The sequence below is a fragment of the Salvia hispanica genome, chromosome 6 (assembly GCF_029641045.1).
Source record: "Salvia hispanica isolate PSC_SH4W2 chromosome 6, Shi_PSC_v1, whole genome shotgun sequence".
Classification (NCBI taxonomy): Eukaryota; Viridiplantae; Streptophyta; class Magnoliopsida; order Lamiales; family Lamiaceae; genus Salvia; species Salvia hispanica.
In genome coordinates this window covers 11,313,394-11,340,521 of record NC_142697.1, presented here as the reverse complement: position 1 = coordinate 11,340,521, position 27,128 = coordinate 11,313,394, and the positions used below count along the sequence as shown (strand labels likewise).

At 37.7% G+C, this 27,128-nt stretch overlaps 2 pseudogenes; both read left to right on the top strand.

Moving 5' to 3' along the window:
• The first annotated feature begins 2,343 nt into the window (after nucleotides 1–2,343).
• On the top strand, nucleotides 2,344–3,314 carry LOC125208587 (ethylene-responsive transcription factor ERF024 pseudogene; annotated as a pseudogene).
• Nucleotides 3,315–18,554: 15,240 nt separating this feature from the next.
• Nucleotides 18,555–26,723, top strand: LOC148923225 (serine hydroxymethyltransferase 4-like; annotated as a pseudogene).
• The last annotated feature ends 405 nt before the right edge of the window (nucleotides 26,724–27,128 follow it).

Sequence of the window (27,128 nt, the reverse complement as noted above, 5' to 3'; positions counted from 1 at the left end):
TTGTTGTAATATGTATTACTTCTGGTGATATATGTTGGTGAAAGAATGTGTTTGATATTTGTGTGTAAAAATTAAAGGTAAGGTTTATATTCACTTAGTTGTGGCTCATATAAACCACTATTATTTTTCAGGAATAAAATATAAGTGAAGTTTTCGTTGACGTGAGTCGTAGGAACTGCATGTGTTATCAGGATCGACGGCTGACACCATTTGGAAACCTTCTCCTCCACATCATTTTTGCATGTAGATAAGTGTATAGTATATAGAGTGGTGAGAGGGTCCCACTACGGTTTAGAATGTTTTGAAATATGTTCTTGAAAATGTTGGTTTTTAAAATTATATACAATATGTGTTTGATTTACTGGACGTGTGGGTTATTTATTTTAATTTTTGAATTTATTTACTATAAGTAGTTACCCCTAATAGGGTTGGGTGTGACATTCGGTGAGGAATTCCATTGGGCACCCACCACCAAAGATTGTCAACAGTTGCTTATCTTCACGAAACAGTACACGGATTTCCCGAAATGCTTGGCAGCATTGATTGCATGCATTAGAGGTGGAAGAATTGCCCGAATGCTTGGATGGGGCAACACTTAAGCTGCCATAAAGGCGGCGGCCCAACGCTCATCCTTGAAGCGGTCGCCGACTACCGCCTATGGATTTGGCATGCATATTTCGTGCGGCTGAATAACGTGCTCTATTATTCACCCCTCTTCAATGATCTTTTGAATGGTGTAGCACTGGTGATTGAATTCACCGTCAACGACCATCCATACCACATGGGGTACTATCGGCAATGGTATATACCCAAGGTAGCCAACTTTCATGAAGACGCTCAACATGCTGCAAGACCCGAAACAGGTTCTTTATGCACAACGTCAAGAGGATGCTGGGAAAGACGTTGAAAGAACTTTTGAGGTCTTTCAAGCCTGATTCAACATTGTGAAGACCCTGTCTTGGCTGTGGTACATAAAGAATATTGTCGACATCATGTATACGTGTGTTATCTTGCAAAACATGATTATAGACGACGAAGGACCGAGAGCGGCTAACTTTTTCGACGAGGATGAAGCCAGAAGTTCAATCGCAAGTTCTTCCCACGCCGAGGTGTGGATACAATGGTGCGCGAGAGGAACAAAAGAAGATTTACATTGCGAGATACCAAAGCCCACATCGAGCTACAAGAAGACCTAATTAATCAAACACATTTGGCGAAATTCGGCCACGAGTAGTGGTTTTTTTTAAAAATTTTATGAATTTAATTATGTAATTTTTAATTTTTTTAGGATTTTAATAATGTAATTTTTAATTTTTTAGTAATTTGTAATAGTATTTCAGGTAATTTTAATGCATTTTAATATTATGAAAATGCTTTTAGTAATTGAAGTATTTAAATTGAATAATAGAATGGTGGAACCTTTGAACATGTTCTTGCTGAAGAACATGAATGTGGATGTTGTGCTCTTGCGAAAGAGTTGGGAGTGAAAAGTGAATAAATGTGGGTACAGACTTACATCATTGTTCTTCCCAAATAACATGGATGTGAATGCTCTTAGAGCATTCACAATGGGGCGGAGGATAGCCCGGACGATGCATCCTCTACCATTGCAGGGGTCCGGACGATGCGCCCTCCATCTCCGCCCCCTATGCATCGTCCGTGGACCATGCACACATTTTTGCATCCTCCGGTCTATCCTCCGTCGCATTCCAGGAGGTAAGGAGCATAGTCCGGACTATGCACACATTTTTCATTTTTTTTTTAATTTTTTTATATTTTCTTCTATATATATCACCAATTTTTTTACTTCATTTCACACCTTTCACTCCGCTTTCTTCTCCATCTCAATTTCTCTCAAAATTCAATAATGAATTCTGACGATTTTCTATTTTTGCAAGCATAAAAAATTAAAAATAAATATTGACAGTAGGATTTGCCTTTAATTTGTGGTGTTTTTATATTTATTCTTGCTAATTGATATGTTTGCAAACATAAAAAATAAAAAACAAATACGAAATAGGAGTTAAAACTATAGGTTGGACTTTAGTGCTCACCACTGCAGGTGAAAGGATAGGTGGATAGAGTGATGATGTGGCGAAATAGGGCAGGATTTAGGGCAGAATTTAGTTCGCCCCATTATGGATGTCCTAATGAGGAGGGAGCAGATTTCAAGATATGCGAATAGACAATTGAGAACAAAAAATCAGCGGCAGACATTCCATTTCCAGCACGACAGAATAAATATTAAAATCCAGTAATAATAATGGTCTCAAATCAAATCACCCACTCAATGTATGTAACCTCAAAATTGATTTTAAGTATTAACCCACCAAATTAGTTTCATCACTCCAACTGCAAACTCCAACTCCAACACCACTTCTTCCATTTCTGGCATACACCACACATCCTCACACTCACACCTTCATTCCCAACTGGTTTCAACTTCTCAAATTCATCCTCCCAACTTCCAAATCCTCCCCAACACATATAAAAAATGGATTCCCTAACCACCATTAATCATCATCCGACATGTCACACTCTCGCGCCAGCAGTCTCTCCCCGCCATCTGACGGCGTTGGCGGCGGCGGCCCCACCTATCGCGGAGTCAGGAAGAGGAAGCGAAGCCAGAAATGGGTCTCCGAAATCCGGGAGCCCCGAACGCCCAATCGGATTTGGCTCGGCACATTCCCCACCGCCGAGATGGCCGCCGTCGCCTACGACGTGGCGGCACTGGCCCTCAAAGGGAAACACGCGGACCTCAACTTCCCCAACTCCGCTGCCTCCTTGCCCGTCCCGGCCTCCACCTCCGCTACCGACATCCAGGCCACCGCCGCTAGTGCAGCCGCGGCTGCTGGGGCTGCAGTGGACGCTCTCGTCGGCGGCGGAGGAGGAGGGAGTGTGGACAAGGCGGCAGAAGAAGAAGAAGTAGAAGCTGCGGCGGCGGCGAAGACGCCTTCGGCGGGTGAATTTATTGATGAGGATTTGATCTTTGATTTGCCTAATGTTCTTGCGAGCATGGCCCAAGGGATGCTCATCAGTCCGCCGCGGTTTGGCTTTGTCGACGACGACGACGATGGTGATTTTGAAGTGTCTGTGACCGACGATTACCTCTGGAACTGGAACTGGAACTATCCCTAATTAAAATCGAAATCAACTTCAACAGCGATCGTGATCATAGATAATTAAGTAATGTTGGATCAATGTATATATATGTATATATTTTTGGAAAATAAAACATGCGGTCGCTATTCCGAAAAGCAATAAAGATCGAACACGAGTAAAAAACACATGATCAAACGGGAAATCTCTAATTCAAATTATCATCAGACTACACAATTCAACATATATGTTTCTTTCTGTGCTGAAACTAATAATGCTATATATATTCTAGTAATATGTTAGTTTTGAATTAATTGATTGATTGCTTGCATATAATTTTGTTTTGGGATTAAGCAAAGTTAGACCTAACGAGATGGATGGGTGAGAAAAGGTAATTGGATGGTGTTTTGATTTTGGTCAAGTAGAGCTCTCACGTCGGCAAGTTTTAGTTAGTCAACATATGCGTATCATTTCTTCGTTGACATCTTTAGGGTTTTGAACACTGTTTCATTGATTTTGAAGAACCCTTTTTTATATTTTTATTTTCAAAAAAAGTCGTTAAAGATTACTCGGGAATATATATTCAGTATACTGTTATTATGCAAATCAATGGAATTTTGTTTTCCTAACACTGCTTAATGCTTATATGGCCGAAGAGAAATGTTAAAAGAATCTATTTTCTATTTTGAAAATTTCAAGATAATTAAGTTATTTTTAGTTTTGGTAAAAATTAACATTTTTTTTACTTTATTCTCTCTTTATTTTATTTTATTTTATGCAACATGCACTTAACACAATATGTTTAATCTCCATACCGAAAAGAAATGCTCCAATTAACAAAGAATGGAGGGAGTATTTAAAGTATCGTCATGGCAGACTCAAGTTCAAAACCTTTGGACTCTGACGTTAATTACTCTACAACTAGCTAGGTCAACATACGTATACTAATCGAATGCATCTTTACTCTGGGACAATAAGCCACTAATTGATGTAATTCAATATTTGTAGTATAAAGTGTACTATAGTAATTTTACTATAATTTACATACTATTAGTCAAAATCAAGTATCACAGGTACTACTACATTAGGAAGTGTCGCATATATGGTACATAAAACCACATCCTATCTGGGATAATCCCCTAGATCGCACAAGCATGGACTGAACGGTGACTTTGATTTTTTTTTTTTTTTTACCATTTTATTTTAAATATTTAGATGACTCTATGAGATGATCACTATAGCCTTAAGGTTTACAAATTAGAGAAAATGTCGAACTTAGTTGACTTGTCAATATGAGTGGCTTATCATCATTCATATTTTTAACCCACAAAACATGTGTTTATATTTCATGGACACAAAAATTCACCTAATCCATGCAATCCAATGTACAATCTCCCAAAATTATATAATTATAAAATTGAAAAGGAACAGACAAACTTGTTCACCAAATTTTCCAAGTTAAACGGTTTGTAAGAGTTAACATTATTAAGCACACATCCAACTCCAGGAAGATCTAATTGAAACATTCGGGAAAGATTTGGCAGCAAGTAGCGGATTCCACGAAAATTATAGTATGTATTTTATCGCTTTTTATAATTAGTAATTTTAGCATTTCAATTATGAAATTTCGATTGTCATTATATATTAATGTTTAATAAAATCTTATTTTTATATAAATATTTTTTTTGTAATTTTAATGCAATATATAATTGAAATTAAATTAGTTGAGAAAAAATAAAACATAAAAAAGAAATGAAATAATGGGACCGTTGAATAGATAAGGGATGTGATTAGAGCAAACTAAAATACGCTTCATTTGGAAGATTTATTGATTAGAGCAAACTAAAATACAACAACACACGCACATACAAAATCTCTCATGAACTCAAGTATAAAAAAGAATAAAAGAATTGATAACAGTGTACTAGTATTAAATAATTGTCATCTTGTAGTTTCCTCCTTGACAACTCCACCAACTTGCACAGTTTTAACCTTAAATCGCTCCGGCTTCTTCGACGTCTCTTCTTCCTCTTCCTCTACAATCAGTTCTCTTGAGCTCATCACCTCCGATTCCGACTGGAAAAAATCGTCTGAGCAAGCCGAGTCGCTGTGGAAGAGAGAGCTGATTTTGGAGTGCTTCAGTCTATCAACGAGGAATCCTTGGAGGGGAATCTCTTTCTCAATTTCGAAGAAAAATTTCCTAAGCAGAAGCTCCTGTCCTCTCACATCTGCTTGCTTCACACACTCCACCAGAATCTGCATCAGCTCATCTACTACTACTGTTTCTTCCACACTTGCAAACATGCTTTGATCACGTTGTTTTTCGAATTCTCCTCGAAACAATAATTTATTATGTTTAGGTTTTTTTCTGAATTGATAGGATTAACTGCAATTTGAGAGATGGATTAATGAATGGAATTTGAGGCCAGTGCAATGGTTTCTTTATATAGGAATATTTTATATGAGAAACAACGTTGTGAGGTTCGTCATTCACGTGGATTTTGTTACTATGGTATGTTTGACTGCATAAATAAAATTGACACTTACAACACGATTAATTTGGAAAATTTGGAGACCAAGTTTGTCTGTGCCTTTTAAATTTTATAGTAATATATTTTTGGGAGATTGTACATTGGATTGCATGGATTAGGTGAATTTTGTTGTCCATGACATATAAACACATGTTTTGTGGGTTAAAAATGTGAATGATGGTAATTGATAAGCCACCCATATTTGACAAGCCATTGCAATTAAGTTCGACAGTTTCTCTAAATTGAAAACCCAAGGCTAGTGAGCATGTCACAGAGTAATCTAAATATTAAAAATAAAATGGTAAAAAATAAAATCAAGAGTCACCATGGTGCATAAGCTTTCACAGAGAAGGAAACGAGCGCATATATGATGCATTTTTTATTAGCACTAAAAATAATTGCAAGTTAATACTCCATCTATTTCACGGCAGTGAAGTCATTTTGTCATTTTAGTGTGTTGCATAGTAATAGAGGAATTTTTCTTTTTAATAAAAGTCAACACATTTATTTTGACTTACTTTTCTCTCCCTTGTTTTATTCTTTCTCTATCTCTCTATCTTTTTCATTTCCTACTTTATTCTTCCTTTATTTAACTCACTTAACACAATATGTCTTAAATAACGTGACGAAAAGAAACGCATTCACTACCGAAGAACGGAGGGAGTATATAGCCAAGGGTAAACACAGTATATCAAACATAGGGTACAAATACAGACTAAGCTTCGTATACTATTTGAAAAAAATGAAGTTTTGGGGTTAAAACATTGTTAAACTAAATAAGCAAGTAAACAAAGCAATTTAATAAAACAAGTAAACAAAAAACAATGATTGATTTGATTGAGAAAACAGATGAAACAATGGAATTCTAGAGATAAGATTTCACTACTTCACACTATTACGATATCCAAACAACGACTTCAAGATTGCTAGGGCGAGTTGCCTAATTACCGTCGTTGATCGAACAGTGTGGATAACTCATTAAGGTTGTCAGTATTTGTTAATAACTCCTTAAAGATTCATTAGATCCCTACAAAGCCCTCACTTTTAGCTTTACCTTTTGTGGTCATCAATTCGAATCTAACCTTTGGATCCTCTCTCGATTCCCCCACATACCAATAAATTAACAATATGTACCACTCAACTTGAGGCATTAAAACGTTGCTTTTTTAGAACGCGTGCTTGTAAAATAAATATTAAATCTTAGACTGGTCAAGCAGACCGAACGGACCAAATTGGTCAAGCAGATTCGCTAAACCTATCTATGTGTCGTCGGACGCGCGATTAGAAGCTACATTCAAAACCTTAACTCACAAATACTATTAACTAGTATAGGGGGAAAAACTAGTATAGGGAGTAAGGGTCAAATCCCACGAGGCTAACATGCTTGAAAGACATTTTGGGAGGGTTTTGGCTGTTGCCACGCAATTTAAGTGGGTTAAGTATCTACTGGACTCGGAAGACTAAACAGGGTACTTTACCTAACAGCTCAACTAGACAAACGACGTAAGAAAATATGCATACAAACACTTAAATTTAAACTAAAGCAACTAGGAACACCTGTATTTAAAAGATAATGCTGAAAGCTTTCCTAAAATAGGCAAACAAAGTGTAAAAGTGAGTGGGGACCATTTTTCCAAAACTGGATGGGCTGACAGTGTGAAAAGCAAAAGCAAAAGCTAAACTGCAGATCTGAATTTCTAACTACCTCTACTTCATCTTCTTGATGTAACTAGGCGGAAAAAGAGCATAAAATTGAGCATGCTTAAAACCAAGTTACGAACTAGAAATTTAAACCAAGAACTGCCAGATCTACACTTCTTGGACAACCAAACGACAAGGAACAGAAGTAAACCATGATTATGAAGATCTAAAACAAAGAGCACCATATATACGAAATTAAAACGCAAGCTAGCATGGATCTACGAAATCAGATGTTAAACAAGCTAAATCCAAGAGATCCTAAAAACTAGCAACTGTGTAAAGCATCCTACAAACATAAATCAAACTCAACAACATGGATTCATCAAGAACTTCAACATAAACTTCGATAACATCAGAAATAAACCAAATCCAACAAAATCCAACATCGAAATTCAAAACCGACAACAAAATAACTACGGGAAGTTATGAAACTAAGAGGTTCAAAGCACCAACACCTTGCAAAACAAAAACAAAATGTAGCAAAACAAAAATTAAATTGTATCTTCGCTCCTCGAGCGGTGGAAACACGATTACAGACTAGAAAACACGACACTAGGATTTCCCCCTCTCCTCCAAGTGTGGAGGTAGAGAGCCGGAAATTGGAGTTGGAGAGTAGTTTTTAGCTCGCAAGACTTTTTTAGCTGAAAGGAGCTGCTTCATTCTTCAATATTCGTCCCTTTATAAAGGGAGGCTTGAGGCCCAAATCCCTAGGGTATGTCTCCCACGATTTGACAATTGTGCCCTTAAAAGTAAGGGTGTCTTTGAGCTATGTCATTTTTCCTACTCATTGCTTCTGTCTTCTTCTGCTAAAATTCTCCTAAGTCAGTGTGGCAGCTTTCAGCAATTTTTTTACCCCAATTCTGTTCACTTTGCATCTACTTGGCCAGCTATCACGATCTACTAGACTCAGCACCCGCCTGCACACCTAAACTCAAATGCATGATGAGCCTTATCAGACACTATGCACGGAATTGAACAAAGTAAACATAAGTCTTAGATATAAAAAGTTCGAATAAAAAATAAACATGAAGAGTTTCTTACTTCCAAATCTCTAGAATAACAAATTAGTTACTCATAGACAAGGTAAGAAAATCCTTAATAAAATCAGAAAATATAACAACTATTTATGACAAAACCCAGAGGTAGAATCTTGATGGCCAGAGTCTTCTCTTTATTCTCTTGCCCCAATCTCCAAGTGTGGAATGATGTTTGCATGCTTGGTGGGAACGTATGATGAATATGTTAGAGAGGTAATTCTCATGTGAATCAATCTATCTTGAATGATGATGTATGTGAAGTATTTATAGACTTGTGGGAGGTTGGTAACAATTTTTGGCCAAGAATAGTAAGTCTTGGAGAGGAATAGGTCAAACTGCATCCACCTTCTCAAATTCAGCAGGTTACTGACTTTATCTCAGCGGGTCGCAGAGTTGCTTCTGGACTCTAGGCACTCTGCTTGGAGGACCATTGGCTCCATATCGACGGTCGTCGGTCATAACATCAATGCAGGCCCAAATTTCGAAACGGACGGCTGGCTCTTCGTCAATCGCTGGTAAGTTCGATGGTCGGTGACTATGACTCAACAGAACGTTGACTTGGTCTGTTTTCTCCAATCTTCATTTTCCACCTTTTTTATGCCTTTTTCTAAGTCTATTTCTCACATTTCTCACAAAACACATCACATCAAAATACCAGAATGTGTAAATATATGCAATTTATGAATATAATATCCATGATTGATATTCAAAACGAACAAAACATAGGCCTTAAAAACAGGTAAAATCTGTGTTTATTAATACAGGAAACCTAGATCCATTTCTCACCTAAAGGAGATAAAGTAACATTATCATGATGATTTGTTTTCTAATTATACTATGCGAGAACATATCTAAAATAAACACGTATAAGGATTCCACATTGTAGGCTGAGTAGTCGGCCCCTTGCGGAAGAAAAATATTTTCACAATTTAGATAGGTTGTGATTACCTATCGTGAAAGATTGCAATATTAATATGAAAAATATTTGTACATAAGAAAACTAACGAGGCTGAAAGTAAGCTCCATTTATCAAAAATGGTAAAAAAAAAAAAAAAAAAAAGCAAAGTGGCCATTATTTCGGCGGACAGATCGAGATGACAAAAGTGGAAAAAATTTTCACGAACGGAGGGAGTAAAAGATATCATTCGGGAGTTTTGTATTTCTCAATCTTTATATATAGAGTGAACTACAAAACTAGTACCCAGAAAATGGGGATTGCCTTAGACTCTAGAAGCAACTCGGTCTTTCTCCCTTAAATCTCTTTTTATTTTCTTTATGATTTTAATTTCCAATCATGAATTTAAATTATTATCTTCTTTTCAATCTTACTCCAATATTAATTATAGAATTTTAATTCTCATAAAATATTAGTCAAATAATATCTATCCAATCTAATTGTTTTATGATATTGAATTAGTTATCGAAAAATTCCAAGTCGATCATGTTGTGATAGCATAGAGTAATTGTGCAATCGAGACAAACAGAAACGTAAAGAGACACAAAATTTACGTGGTTCACCAACATTGCGTTGGCTACATCCACGGGCGGAAACGGAGAACATATATTAATTATTCAGACTGTTTTCAGATTGTGGCTACAGATTTCAGATTTTAGATTACATGGCTACAGATTTCAGATTACATGAATTATGTGCTCTGCTCTCATATAAATAGGCACACATGAGATTCTATCCTAATTTGGAAACATAATCCTATCCCAATAAGGAAACATAATCTATATAGATTCAAGGCATAGTAACGGATCATTTCCTCATCGGAATATTGGATTCCATCAATACCATATTTTGGGATGTTATAGACTTCATTTAGAAGATTAGGTGATTAGAGAAAGGTAAAATACAACACAACACACGCACATACAATTTGCCGCATGGAATCAAGTAAAGTAAAAGCATAAAAGAATTGATAACAATGTATGAAATAATAGTCATCTTGCATTTTCCTCCTTAACAACTCCACCAACTTGCACAGTTTTAACCTTAAATCTCTCCGGTTTCTTCGACGTCTCTTCTTCCTCCTCCTCTACAATCAGTTCTCTTGAGCTCATCACCTCCGATTCCGACTGGAAAAAATCGTCTGAGCAAGCCGAGTCGCTGTAGAAGAGAGAGCTGATTTTGGAGTGCTTCAGTCTATCAACGAGGAATCATTGGAGGGGAATCTTTTTCTCAATTTCGAAGAAAAATTTCCTAAGCAGAAGCTCTTGTCCTCTCACATCTGCTTGCTTCACACACTCCACCAGAATCTGCATCAGCTCATCTACTACTACTGTTTCTTCCACACTTGCAAACATGCTTTGATCAATCGGTTGTGGATATTGTGTTTCGAATTTCTCCTCGAAGCAATAATTCATTTTCCTTTGGTTTTTCTGGTTTGATAGGATTAATTCATTTTCTGGTTTCTATATATAGGAATATTTTATATGAGAAACTACGTTGTGAGGTTCGTCATTCACATGGATTTTGTTACTATGGTATGTTTGACTGCTTAAATAATATTGACTCTTACAACACGATTAACTTGGAAAATTTGGAGAACAAGTTTGTCTATGCCTTTTAAATTTTATAGTAATATATTTTTGGGAGATTGTACATTGGATTGCATGGATTAGGTGAATTTTGTTGTCCATGAAACATAAACACATGTTTTGTGGGTTATAATTTTGAATGATATGATAAGCCACCCATATTGACAAGTCATTGTAATTAATTAAGTTCGACGTTTTCTCTAATTTGAAAACTGAAAAACATCTCACAGAGTAATCCGAATATTTAAAATAAAACTGAAAAAAAAAGAAAAAAAAAAAGAAATTCAAAAGTCACAATTAGTCCATGCTTGTGCTATCTAAGGGATGAGAATCCCAGGATATGAAGTAGTTTTATGTACCACGTGACACTTCCTAATTGGTTACTTTAATTTTTTAAATAAAATAGAAAAATATAGTTGTTGATAATTTTTCCAATTTTGTGATAATTATAGAGTCGTGTTAGATGATAATTACCACCAAATTGTAACTCCCGCCTTTTTTCTATGCTTTGAAATTAGCTATGTGATTCAACGTGAAATATTTGAATAATTATTTTCTTGCTTCATGATCAAGAAATAGTTACATGATGGTCAACCGACGTTAAATTTCTTGCTTATCACTTGCTTCGTGATCAAGTGATGTTTATTTGTGATCAAATGGTAATTTCACTTGCTCGGTGATCAGTAGTAATTTCGTTTGGAAATTTGTGGATGTTCTTTATGTGATTTTATTTTGATAATTAATATTTGGCACAATACCGAGTGATTAGTTATTTAATTTTTTATACGAAGGGAAATGACGAGTCTAAGATACAAGGAAATAGGAATATATTACTCTCTCCGTCCACGAGTAGGAGTCATGTTTTTCCATTTTAGTCTGTTCGCGAATAAGAGTTTCGGTTCACTTTTACCATAAATGTAATAGGGTCTCACGTTCCACTAACTCATTTCACTCATATTTCATTTAAAACTAATATATACAAGTAGCACTCATATTCCACTAACTTTTTCCATAAACTTTTCTTAACATTTCTTAAAATCTGTGTCGCCCATAAATGGGACTCCTAATGGCGGACGAAGGGAGTATTTCACAATTCCGTTCGACTTTCAAAAGGAATAAGTAATTAATTTGGATGTGGATATTATTTTGAGTTTGCTAAGGCCATCCACAATGGGGCGGACGATGCGACGTCGATGCATTGTTCGTCGCATCGTCCGCCACTATGGCATCGCGGACGGTGGGTAAAATATCGTCCGCGCCCGATCGATCGTCTGCGGACGAAGCGCGGATGATGCTCATCGTCTGTTGCATCGTCCGCCACTGTGCCATCGCGGACGATGCACACGCGTTTTGGTTAAAAATTTAAATTTATTCAATCTTCAAAACCCATATATACCTCTCACTTTTCACTTCATTTTTCACTCCTTTCACTCTCAAATTCACACTACATTTTCTACATTTCAAACAAAATGGATTTCAGAGATTACCCAAGTCCGAATAATCCGATGTTCGGTGGTGCACGATGGCCGGGTACAGAACCCGATCAATATCGACCATTCGACACCAACACCCAGTACGATCCCAATTTCAGCACGGACTCGTACGGGCTGTCAGACATGGAGCCTTCTCCCAACCGCACACTCGCCACCGCCGCACCTTGCGGCCGATCCGTCGCAGCCGCGTCGGGCTCCGCCCCCAAGAAGAAGCGGACCAAGGCACGAGCCCAGAAGTTGCCGCAAACGGCGGTGTTTGAAGAGTTCGCCCCGGGAAGGACGAACTACACCCCGGAAGAATCCATTGTATTGATGAGATGTTGGATTGATGTTTCAGAGGATCCGGTGTTCGCCAACAATCAGATGGTTATTGCGTATTGGGAGCGCTTCGCCGAAAAATACAACGCGTCCAAGCTGTCGACCGCCTACAAGCGCCAACGGGAGCAGCTCCGCAAGCATTTGGACCAAATAAAGAAGCAGGTCAATTTGTTCGCGGGGGAGTACAACAAGTGCGAGAGGGAACAGGCCAACGGCGAGAGTCTCTCGGATGTGCGCGACAAAGCGGTGCAGTCGTACATTTCATTGTAAGGCGAATTCAAGCACTACCAGTCCTGGACGCTCTTGAAGGAGAAGCAGAACTTTGTTGGTGGTGTGCTTCCCCAATCGACGGCAGCGAAGAAGAAGGCATCGAAGCGCACCTTCACTGATTATACAAGCAGCGAAAGTGGCGCATCTCCAATGGACCTCAACAATCCGGTGTTCGAGGATGAGAGTTCCGGCACACCGATGTCCTCTCGGCGTCCCCCTGGTATCAAGGGGGCAAGGCGACATCATCGTCCACTACGCCGTCAGACCAGGCCCCGTCGCCTACCCCGAGCTCGACGCCGTCCGCGACTTCGAATGCGGTCCATGCCTACTCAGATTTGGTGGCCTCCTCCGACTACAGGACGTTGTTGGATGCGCACAACGCCCTCATGAATGCGACCAACCTGGCTCAAATCGAAGGCATCTAGCGGATGATCGATGGCCTCAGCCGCAAGTTGGGACTACTCTAGACTAGCCTCCTTTTTTTACATGTAGTGCACTTTTATTTTAAGGTCTTTATTTAGTAACTATTTTTTTTTAATTTCTTATTTTGTAACTTTTTTTTTAATTAAGTAAATGTAGGATTTTCCTTAATTGTGTTGTTTTTATTTATTTATTTTGCTTGATATATTTGCATAAATTATATAAATACAAAACAGAAGTAAAATGCTTAGGACGAGGCTTAGGACGGGCCAGGTGGAAGGGGCGGAGGATAAAATGTTGATGTGGCGGTGCATAGGGCGGGGCTTAGGGCATCACATCCTCCGCCCCATTATGGATGCCCTAATAATTCCTTCGTTGAGCCCATTTATGTAATTTTCCTTCTTATTTCTTTTCTTGAATCTTGATCCAAAGTCAAATAAATCTAAAATAAAATGATTTCTTCTTTTCCTTCTTCCTTCTACACGCCTAAGGCCATCCGCAACGATATCTCTTATCCGTCTCTTAACCGTCTCATCACTTAACTATTCATGGGCCCCACTGTACTTTTCAGCTCATCTCTTAACTAAGAGAAAACACCTGCAACCCTTCATCTCTTAACCATCTCTTAACTATTCATTCAATTTCATTTTTTATTTTTAATTCCAACAAATTCAATTAATAAAAACACACTTCATTAAAATAAAATAAATATTACAACTTAAAAGCCTAAAAAATAGAAAAAAATACATAATTTAAAATCCTAAAAAATAAAAAAAGTACATAATTTAAAATCCTAAAAAATAAAAAAACTACTCCGCCGGCGAATCATCATCCCCCGAAGTCGGCGGTACAACTATACCAAGTTGAGCTCTCATATACTCAATTCCGGCCATATGGGCTGCAACTTGGCCAGGATTCATTTTTGAGAGGTCCGCCATCGTGGCGACTAGGTACATGGACATTAGGGTGTGCGAGCCCGTGCCCGTACCCGTGCCGGAGCCCGAGCCCTCGCCCGCCTGGCTTGGTCCGCCGCGGCCCATCCCTCTCGCTCTCGCTCTCCCCCTGGCTCTAGCCACCTTCGCCGCCTTGGTCCCTTGCGGCCGACGTCGTGCACCGGAAGAAGACCCCCCTACATCATCGGTTGGCGTGCCCTCACGTGAGGTGTTGCCTTCGCCGCCATCACTAGACGAGTAGTGGCCACGCGCCGTGCGCTTCGTGCGTTTCGAGCCCGCGGCCGACTCGACACCGCCAGCCCACCTGTCAAGGTGGTGGACTTGCGACCAAACATCGACAAGCTTGAAATCTTTGCCGACGTCGTCTTTGAAGACCCGCAACGCCGCTCTCAGAATGTCGGCTCCACTAGCTCCGCTCTGATAATTCGCCTCTTCTCCCCTGTATATTGGCGCAAAATTTTTTGACATCTTTGTCGCTTCGGTCCCAATGACTGCGGAGCATCTTCATGTTGCGGGGAACAGTATTCGTCGGCCTTCGTCCGTTGTAAAGTTCGGTGACTTTTAGCCAAAAACACTTGTGGGATTGTTGATTCCCGACGACAGGATCGTACGAGACGCTGATCCAAGCGTTGTACAGAGCCAACGTCTCGGCTTGGCTGTATGCATGACGGCTGCCGTCTCCACCAGCCTCTGCCGCCTCTTCCTCCTCTTCCTCCTCGGCATTGACGCCGAGACTGAGGTTGATCCTGCCGGAGCCGGAGCCGGAGCCGGAGCCGATTGGCCATTCGGGCAAACTGCGATCAGGCGCCAAAAAATTCTCCGGAATTTGGGATAATCCCGGCGATTGCCCGTACCTCGGGAGGGGGGGAGGGACGATAGTATGCATCCACATCAAAATGTGGTGTTTGGTACGCCGGCGGCGGGGTGGTCGAGCCTTGGGTGCTCGGCGACGAACCGGGAGTACCCAAACAGTTGTACATGCTCGCCCAATCGTCGAACGAGTTCAAGTCGAACCCGACGGAGCGTCGCCTACCGGAGCCGCCGCCGCTGGAGTTTCCATCGCCGGACATTTTTTCAACAATTTGAGAGTAGTGTTTGTGTGTAAAATGGAAGAGGAATGAGGAATGAGAGTTGTGTTTGTGTGTAAAATGGTGAATGGAGTATATTTATAGAAGAATAAAAAAAAAAAAAATTTGAAAATTCGACTGTTTGGTCCCCAACAGTCATTTAACCGTTTGAAATTTTTTTTTAATTAAATTTGAATTTTCCGAATTTATTAAAAAAAAAAATTATTACGTCATAATTACGACGCCCACTCGCGGTCCGGCGAGTGGGCGTCACGCAACGCTCCAGCGCGCGCCATGTGGGCACGCGCGTCGTCTCGCCAGCTCGAGGCCGGCCTCGCCGTGTCGCGTTGCGCGACGAGATGTCTCGTCTCGTCGAGACGAGACGAGACGAGCCTCGCAACGCTGACTCGATGCTGGCTCGTGTCGTCGAGACGAGACTGAGCCAAAATCGAGCCCGCGTTGCGGATGCTCTAATTACTTCCTCTCATCTCTAAACTCTTTTCAAATTTCCTTCTTAATTCCCTACAATATATTATACATTAAAATTTGAGCTCCCAAATTATGGCAAGAAGATCACTAAATAATTCCACAAACTTGCGGACCAAGAATTTCAACCTTAATAATGCTATTTTTATGTGCATAATTCCTCTCATTTTATGCACACCCAAATTCACAAGTTTTTAAATTCTTGTTCAAGACATTCAACGAGGCAGTGACCACTCATCTTGTTACACCCAGTTTTTTTTAACCCTAATTTCGAATCCTAATTCTACGAATTTGTTTTAAAATGTCGTGTCGTCTGTGAAATAAATGAGGCGTGTGAAATTACTACATAATATTAATTCTTGGTGTTTTATTTCACGAATTTAATTACGTATATTGATTTTGAGAACAACGAAATTAATCTCGTTAAATTAAGAGACGAGGCATGAAGGAATGAATTTGTAGTTGCTTTGATTACATGTGCAAGGAAGAATATGTAGGTATATGTATACAATTCATATACTTTGTGTGGTGAATGACCTTGTATAGAATCATAAATATGTGACTCGCGATTAATTTGAGTATTTTTATTGTGAAGTACGAATAACACCAAGGCACTAATTAATTCCGTACGCGATATATTCGAATTCATTTTGTTGAGGTTACAAAATTTAATACAATAATCTTATACTCAAAGGTTATTAAATCTACTCAATTCCATTTTAAGTACAATAAATTAAATAAAGTAATTAAAATATAATTAAGTGAAATATAAAGTATAGGAATTATAGTTTGAATCCTATACTCAGTGAGTGACTTTCTTGAGCCCAAAGACTCTCGCTTTTATTTCCTACGCCAGAAACTCAATTTCTCTTCCTCAAATATGCATTCAATTAAAATCAATTAGCAAATTATTTCAATCAAAATCAATAAGTAGCAATTTATGTGCCCTCATAATCTCTCCAGCCGCCTCACTATCACACACACACAATTGCAAGATAGTAGAGAGCAGCAGAGAAGATGAATCAGAGAGGAGCAGATTTTTCATTCAAATAGGTAAAATTCGACGTTCTTATTGTTACTATGTGCACTCTTCAAAGCCACCTTTATTTAATTTTCTCCTAATCAGTTCCGCCGCTCATTTTGGATCAGAGGGCTGCCTAGCTAATCCAAACAGAGCCTAAGACCAAAGGTAATCTCTTGTTCAATCTCATACCATGTAATGTAAAATACACATCCTATGACATAAATAAAACAATAACTCTGAAAATACCGAAACAAAACCGAATTAAAGGGCGAACTTTCAAAGAATCGGAACTTCCAACTTAAAACGTATCTTCGGACGGAGCTAAATACGGCGGCGGTATGGCCGACCGGCGCTGCGACGAGCCGAGCGGTGGCAACCTTCGTTTATTTTCTTTGAATTTGGTAACAAAGTAAGAGAGGGGTGAAATTAGGGGATTCTGCTTTGTGAGTACAGATTGTGTTTGTATGGGATTTTATTGTATTTAATTTCGTTTTGCGTGTTACTCCCTCCGTCCCGCTTTAGGAGTCCCGGTTGATCAATTTTGGACGTCCCGTTTTAGGAGTCTCGGTTGAGATAAATTAATAAAAAATACTTAAAAGTGGGTCCCAACATCCACTAAAACACTTATTTATTGGACAATCAATTAAAAGTGGATCTCAACATCCACTACAATATTTATTTATTACACACTCAAACACTTTTTTCTTAAAACATGTGCCCGACTCAACCGGGACTCCTAAAGCGGGACGGAGAGAATATTTCTTTTGAGTTGGGGACTTTTTGAGTTATGTTACATTGAATTTTTGGCCAAAAATATAAGGTATAATATTGCACTGTGAGGCCTGCGATTAAATTAAAAGAAGTGACAATGGACTTCTTTAACAAATTTTCAATTACTATCAATCACGAATAATTACTTAATCACCATTTGAAAAATTAATACATTTTTTAAAATTATAGTATAGTTGATTGACTAGAATAAGATATTTCTGTACAGATTTCTTTATTTTAGAACTTATAACTACGTTATAAATGAAACCTTTGCATTTTATTAGTTACACAATCATAACATTCATGTCTCCTTAATAACCAATTTCACTGCGATCTGAAAAAAAATGCGACGAGAGCTCGAAGGTGCTCATGGCTGTCATCGTCCGAGGATAACCTAGAGACATTATATGTGAGTGAGAGAGGAGAGTAGTGCTTTGAGGAAGGAAGTTCGCTGCACGTTTGAGCTAATGTTGGTTGTATTCAATACTTATTAAATAAAATTTATGTTACTTAATAATCAACCATTAAAGAAACTTTCCGCTATATATTGCTATACGGAGAAGATGTAGAATTGTTACGTAGAGGTGGAGAGTCTAACAAAATTTTTCAATCAATTTTTATTATTTCAACATTTGAAATAATTTGCTAGACTCTCCACCTCCACGTGACAGTTCTTACCTTTTTTCATGTCACAATATATAATGTAAAGTTTTTGTAATGGAATGATTATTAAGAAAATAAATTTTATTTCATGAGTCTTGAACACAACCAGTATTCGCTCAAACATGCTGTGAACTTCTTTCCTCAAATCATTATTCTCCTCTCTCTCACTCACATACAATGACCCAAGGTTATCCTTGGATGGCGATACCCATGAGAGCCTTTGAGCTCTCGTCGCGTTTTTGTCATATCGTGATGTTATTGTGCGGAACATTGGTGATTCAGTAGATATGAATGATGTGTTTATGTGACAAATGAAATGTAAAGTTTTCATTTATATAGTAGTTATAAGTTCTAAAATAAAGAAATTTGTTCACAAATATCTTATTCTTGTCAATCAATTAATGTTATAATTTTAAAAATGTACTAATTTTTCAAATGATGATTAAGTTATGAATCGTGATTGATAGTACTTGAAAATTTGTCAAATATACTCATATTTTATAAAGATGTAATGTAATCCCTAATTTTTCATTTGGTAAATAGTCATGATTTCAATAATTGTCGGATTCTATGAATTTATCAAATACACGAATGTAAAGATGTACGAATTTTTCAAATTCACTATAAATCAATGGTTACATGTATTCAACTATTTTATTCTTGTCAATCAGTTATATTAATTATACAAATGCACTGATTACATACGGTGGTTAAGTTATAGGAGTAATAATTAGTGATTGGGAGTGATTGATAATTTTTCAAATACACTAAAATATTGTAAAGATGGTAAGTATTAATTCGTCGGATGACAATTAGTCATGATAATGAGGAAAAATTGAATGGTGTCAGTATACGATAGTGGAAAACATATATGGTATGCCCTACCGAAGGTAACCACACCCACAATATCTTGTTCAATCTATGTAACATATACTTACATCCTAAGACAGAGAACTAAAACTCTAATATAACTGAAATTACGGAAAGAAAACTGAATTAAAAGGTGAACTTTCAATGATTCAGAACTTCGAACTCAAAACGTATCTTCGGGACCGAGTGCAGAAGCGGTGGCAACCTTCGGTTTATTTTCTTTGAATTTGTCAGTTTTAAAATTAGGCCCACACGTGTTATTTGTTTTGAGTTGGGGACATGTGATTAAAATTGTTAAGCTTAGGCTATGGGATTTACTTTGAATTTTTGGCCAAAAATAAAAGGTATAATGTGGGGCCTATGATTAAATTAAAAGATATGACTATAGACTAATTTAATTTTTAAAAAAAAAATTGGGCCTGTCTTTTAGAATTTAATGGGTTGGGGATTGTTTAGATTTAATTCTTCGCAAGCCGGAGTTAATTGGTGGAATTTTAGGGATGCAGATACATTTAGAAAAAATACAACTAATTAAATCTTACTCCCTTCGTCCTACAATAAGAGTCATATTTTAATTTTTTATTAAATAATAAGTTGACTCTACATTCCACCAATTTATTTCACTTATATTTTATTATAAAACTATATATGTGGCGTGACCCATATTCCACTAATTTATTTAACTAATTTTTCTTTGCATTTTTTAAAACCCGTAATTACCAAATAGAACTCCTATTGCGGGATGGAGGGAGTATTATTAGTACTCCATCCCTATTAAAAAATATATAAACATTTGAAACGGCATGAGTTTTAATGCATAATTGATTGATAAAGTAAGTGAGAAGAATTGGTAAAGTAAGCAAAATGAAAAGAAAAATGAGTAAAGTAAGAGGGAAGCGGAGAAAAAGTAATGAAAGTAGAGTTAGTGAATTGTGGGGTACATGTTCTAAAATGGAAAAATGCTAAAGTTTCTATTTTTAAAGAACGACCCAAAATGAAAATAGTTGCTATTTTAAAAAAAAGGAGGGAGTAAGATTTAAGTTTTGGAAAATCTTAAGAATGTTGAGGAAAATAATCGAACCTTTACTATCATGCATTCTAAAATATTTAATTGTTTCTTAGTGTTGGCAAAAGGATTTTCTCTGCGAACAGTTGAGCTCGGGGTTGGAATAGTTTGAATTAAGGTTAAGCGAACGAGGTGTGTTTTGTTTCCTAAACACGTTTATGTTTGAAAATCATGATCATGGTGTTATATAAATATTATATCATGCCCGTGATTGTTTTGATGATATTGATGTGTGTCTGATGCCTACAATGTGAGTTCGCTCCGTAGGCTATATGACTGTGTCAAATTCAATTCTGAGTATGGTCGCAAACCCTATCAGGCTAGTGTACATGGTTGGGATCGTGAGCCGTCCTTGCTAGTCGGCCGATCTCGTGGGGGAAAAGTGTTGCCACACTTTGTTGCACTACGGAAAGGTTGTGATTGATGGATTGTTGAGAAAAAGGGGGAGATTGTTTTGACTGGCCAGTCTACGAAATTATTTTGTGAGATTCGATGATATTCTTTTCATGACGCAAAAACTCGAGTTGACTATGGTATGGATGACATTAAAAATGTTTTCGGCATGAGTCCACTGAGTATTTTTAAGTACTCAGTCATGAATGTGTTTTTCTTATGAGCATATTGAGCGACGATGAACGTGGTGGTGTTGAGTTAAACAATTGAAGTCTTGTTGGTATTGATATTTTCAATTTCAATGTTTTCTTGTCTTCATATATGACTCCATTCCTTCTCTTGAACGCTTTCAATGATAATCTATTATATTTCACAATTAAGTTTTGAATTCTAAGTCATTAATCTAATGTTTCTTCATTTATTGGAATGTAATTTGTCCTGGTCAGATCCTTTATTGAAACTGTAACAGTCCGCCATCCTAGGGTACAATAAATGCGGCGACTGCTACCAAAACGTACTCGAGGAATTCAACAAAGGCCAGGGTTTCATTTAAAGAGTTTTGACCAAATCATTAAAGGAACTATCAGAGCAATAAATCAATGACTTAACCCAGACGCTTAAATAAGAAAAAGAAAGGGGTATCATAAATGATGGTCAAAATCTCAAGAGTATGACATAGTTTTCAAGATAAAACCACAAGAAAAGTCTAAGGCCTCAAGACCGAAAGAAGAGTGCAACATAACCGAATCAATATCGAAGTGTATCAAAAGCTCAGCGGAAAACGACCAAGAGAAAAGTGCAGCTATGTATGAAGACACAACTACGCTTGAATTTCAAAAACATCCATTTTAAGTAATTAACATGCTCAACACCCGCCACCGCTCGTCGTCATTCAACCTGCACATAAGGAAAACAGCAGGGCTGAGTATTTTGAAATACCCAGTGGACTCGTTGCCAAAACATTTTATTCAATAAGTTATGCCACCCTTACCATAGTGAACTCGAGTTTTAAGCAGTTATAAAGAATATCACGAGTATCACAAAATATTTTCATAGACTGACCAGTCAAAATAACTCCCCATTTTCTCATCAATTTCCACAATCACAATCTTTCCATGGTGCGACGAAAGCGTGGCCACGCTTTTCGCCCACGAGACCGGCCGACTAGCAAGGACGGCTCCCGATCCCCTCGTGTACACAGCCTGGTAGGGTTTGCGGCCCATACTCAGACCCGAATTCGTATAATCATATCCATAACCCTATAGCCCAATGGAGCGAACTCACAAACTAGGCATCAGACACACAATAGGGGGACGAAAATTTTCAAAAATAAAAATTGTTATTTCTGTCTCATTTATTCTCCTATTTATATTAAGTTCCTTTTGGGCCCAGACAGGGATCTATGGAAGGTTTTGAATATGGGCTCATCCAATTTGCTTTTTACTAATTAAATTGAACCCACAATTTAATATAAGCTTTAATTGGAATATTACGAGCAGCCACTACAGAAGTAATATTGAACTCCCCCCATCCAAATCCGAAATTATAAGTAATTCGGGTTTCCGTTTAACTTTCATTTCCCGCGCTTAAGATAAAAATGTCCATTAATTAATTAATGCATGCTATGGACTTAATTAATTAACTTCTTATTAATTCCAAGAGTGGACTCAGTATAAAACGCTTATTTATTATTCATAGAGTAATCAAAACATCAACTAGCTAGGTTCCGAATAATAAAATCTTGTTTCGCGCTCCTCTTGAGGACATTATCAAACGAGACTCACCTCGCGCACGATTCAATATAATAGCAATCCTAGCACCGCTAGATATTGATCACCACTACCCAATATATCAGGATCATTGGGTTACGAAAAACTCGCACCATTTGATAAGTCAAAGTAATGCATAATCAATACCGTATGCTGAATGCTAACCTACATTGATTAAGAAACAAATATTTATCAAGACCTCGCCTTTCAGTAGATAGCCTAAGGACAAGTCTTGCTGTTAGATCCGTTCAGTGCTATACCACATCAATGTCATCTTATTTCAGTAAGGCTTAGAAATATGCGGACTGACATTGCAACCTTTCTCGATGGATAGTCAAATTCCAACTAGGTTGTGAAATTCATCTTTTTCTTTTGTTTAGGACTGACCGTGTTACCTTAAAGTGGACGCCGCCCACAACTGGTCTACTAAAACAAAGACTTAGACTTTATTAAGTTAACTTATACATTTAAGCATGCATAAACATCCATTAAATGTAAAACATAACAACATTATGACAAAAATAATCTGTTTTATTCCTTGAAAAATAGAATAAGAGTTTTACAGTATTCAATCACTCGAAACGTGATTTCTAGTATTCAAACTCTAACACTAGCCTCACGGGTTGCTAAGCCCAAGGGGAATGATTCAAACTCTATGTCCTTTGTGATGCTTCCGTTTGTGAGTGGGTACTACAACCTAGCCCCATGGATTGCTAAACCCAAAGGACATGAATTCAATTTCCTTTCAACATTATTCTATTCAAACTGTACATTATTATTCACTGATCCGTGCACATTATTAGATACTATTAGTACATTATTTACTATACCAAATCTTAAACGAATTAAAAAAATGAAATTTAATTCATGTTGTGGTGCTATAGCCTAGCCCCATGGGTTGCTAAACCCAATGGGAATGATTCAAACTCTCTGCCCTTTGTGATGGTTCCGTTTGTGAGTGGATACTACAACCTAGCCCCATGGAGTGCTAAACCCAAAGGGCATGAATTCAATTTCCTTTCATCATTATTCTCTTCAATCTGTACATTATTCACTGATCCGTGCACATTATTAGATATTATTGGTACATTATAGCCACTTTCGTACATCAAGGATTATATAGAACCAAAAACAAAGAATAAAAACAGAATATTTTTATGGTAATAAATAACTAAGTGTGCGATTTTTATGGTCAATACTTTTACAAGAAATCAAACTAAGATATTGTAAATTTTTATATATTAATTTAAGTAAATTATAGATTGACTATTCAATGTGCTAGTGGCGTGATGTTAGGTAATTATGAAAAATAAATCTGAAAATATATTTACTAAACTTAATGGAGAAAATTAAGGAAGTGAATAATAATGGGGAGAATTAAAGAAGATAACAAACCGCTGCAAAAAAGAACTCCCAACATTACCCTTTTCTCATTTTTTAAATATTTTAATTAAATACATGTGGCATGATTTGAGGCCATCAGATCTTGAAATTGAAGGGCCGAGATTGAGAAGGAGAATAGAACAAAAGATGGAAAAAAGATATGAATACATGTATATAGGGTCATATTCTAATGCTTATAGCACCCTGATCCAAAATCAAGACCAAATCTCCACCCTTAGATTTTAAAATGAGTGGATGAGATTAAATCTTACGAATCTCAATAAATAGTAGACAAAATATCAACAAAAGGGTAATATCGTCATTATGTTATCATATGATAATTTTCGTGAATGTTTTTTTTATATCAACATAGTGTATTACAAATATCAACAATATGGCATAAGAATATCAACACTAGTACAAGAAAATATCAACACATATTTATTGAGATTTTTACATGGTTTTATTGAGATTTTTTGATGTATTTGTTGATAAAAATCTGGTTATCAACATTTACGAAAACTAAAATAAAAAATATCAAATTTCATCATCCGAACGTCGTCGGAACATGTGCAATTGAGATCTCGTTGGAATCCTTATAAATTATCTTTAATTTGATATATTTTTTGTGAAAAAATAATTTAAATCGAGAGAGTTACATAAATTTAAAGTTTTAAGATGATTTTAATGAGAGGGAATTGACATTAATACCCTCTAATTTTATTTATTAATGTTCTTAATTAAAAATATAATCCATATGACATTATTTTACCCACTAGATCTACTAATCTAATGGCTAAGATTTAGTTTTAGTTTGGGATTGCTAATTAGTTAGCAATTGCGTTTATACTATTGCAATCTAACATATATAATATTGCAGTCTAACGTGGTGTCATAGTGCCATTTTATGAGTGTTGTCATTTTAACGCACTCATATATATAGGTCCATGATCAATTGAGATTTTTTAGGTTAATTGAGAAATGAGATGCAATATCAGCCACTCATTTTTATTAAATGAGCGGTCCAGATTTTGCCACACAAAAAATATTTTTAGATTAATTTATTATGAAAGGGTATAATGGCCATTTCGTGTTTTAATTAGGTTCTTCATCTTCACCAAAAACCCCCAATCCATCTCCCAGTCGCCCTCCACCATCAAAGTCCTAAAATCCAGGAACGGATCCCTCGAATTCATCGCCGCCACCAACGCCACGCTGCCGCCGCGCTCTGATTCTCTACCTCCGCCGCCTGATTCTGCCTCCGCCAGTGCCGCGGCATCGAGCTCATTGCCTTCGAGAATTTCACCTCCTTCGCCGTGATTGAAGCTCTCGGCAGCGCGCTCACCAACAAGTACTCCGAGGGCATGCCTGCAACCGCTACTACGGCGGCAACGAGTACATCGACCAGATCGAGAACCTCACCCGCTCGCGCGCCCTCCAGGCCTACCGCCTCGACCCGGCCAGTTGGGGCGTCAATGTTCAGCCCTACAGCGGCTCACCGGCGAACTTCGCCGCCTACACGACGGTTCTCAACACGCACGACCGGATCTGCCATCTGGCGGCCATCTCACGCACGGGTACTACACCTCCGGCGGTAAGAAGATCAGCGCCACCTCGATCTACTTCGAGATCTTGCGTACAAGGTTGATTCGAAGACCGGCTACATTGATTACGATAGGTTGGAGGAGAAGGCGCTTGACTTCAGGCCTAAGTTGATTATCTGCGGAGGGAGTGCTTACCCTAGGGATTGGGATTACAAGAGGTTCAGATCGGTTGTTGATAAGTGCGGCGCGCTTCTGCTCTGCGATATGGCGCACATTAGCGGCCTCATTGCTGCTCAGGTGCGTAAACATTCGATCTCGATCTGACTTAGTTGTTCATAACTTTACTGTTCAATTTGCTCTGCATATACATTTGCATTTTGTGCTGTGGAATATGAGTTCTGCGCACTTTCATTGGTGCTTCAGTGGCAAGTATGTTTTATTTAGAGTAATAGAATCTGCGTAATGTTGTTAATTACAACTGGTGATGGAGTTTGTATTGTGGAATCAGAGATATGTGCATTTTCAAATTTCAATGGTTCTTTAGTTGCATGTATATGTTCGATTTAGACGAAATACTCAATATACTAATAGATCTGTATAATGCTGTTAATTACAACTGCTGATGGAATTTGGATATGCATGTTAATTTTATTTCGTGCTTTTGCCTCAAGTCTTTTTGTTAGTATTGTTGATTCTCACTGCTATTGTTGATTGTTATAGGAAACGGCTGATCCATTTCAGTACTGCGACTTGGTATATTGACAGATCGAAGATGAGATCTACTTCGTGGTGTTCTACTTCCGCGAGCATCACTCAGTGGTGTTCTACTTCTCCAGCAAGGAAGGGGAGCCGATCGGATCTAATCCTCTGCTCAACAAATTCATCAACGGATTGGGTGAATATCGCTACAACCAATTCAAAATCGTGAATAAAATCGTGAAAGAACCGAGGATTCTGAAGAAGGCGGTGGGGAGATACTCGGTGTGTCTGCTCGGCAAGGCTGTGAACTGCTGCTACCACCGAGGAGCAGATTATCTGAAATTGATGTCGACATCGGCAGCTCCACCGTCGCCTCCGCGATTTTGCGGCTAGCGTGAGGGTGCGTAAAGGCGGCTACAGTGGATTTGGGGTTCTGAGTGGAGGGGCAGACGGAGGAGGAGCTGCCGGAGAAACTATTTGGCGCGCGGTGAGGATCTTCCAGATGGAGATGAGATCGGCGAATTTTGTAGATGTCGCCACGCCGTTGCCGGTAACCAGTAATAAAGTCTTCCCCGTCAATATTGATAAACATTGGTTTTATTTCATTTTTCCTTCAATTTGAGGTGGTAATTAAGCTTCTAAAAGTTTGATGATTTTTGTTCCAATCTGCAATGACAATTGCTGAATGTTAATATTAATTCTATGGATTCGATTTCTCTAAAATCGAAAGCAAATTGCAATTAATTTGTGAAATATATGGATGTAGTTTTTAATTCGATTGTGTTGCTGGAATTTTTGAGTTGTGTAGATAAGGTGTTTGTGATATTGCTTAAAATATTATTGTTGACATAAATTATATAAGTTGTTGACATGAAAATGTTTATTTTTTACATGAATTATATAGCTCGTTGACATAATAACGTTTTTTATTGACATGAATTATATAGTTCGTTGACATAAATTTTATGAAAATTGTTGTTGACATAAATTATATGTTGACATGAATTATATGCAAAAAGTTGTTGTT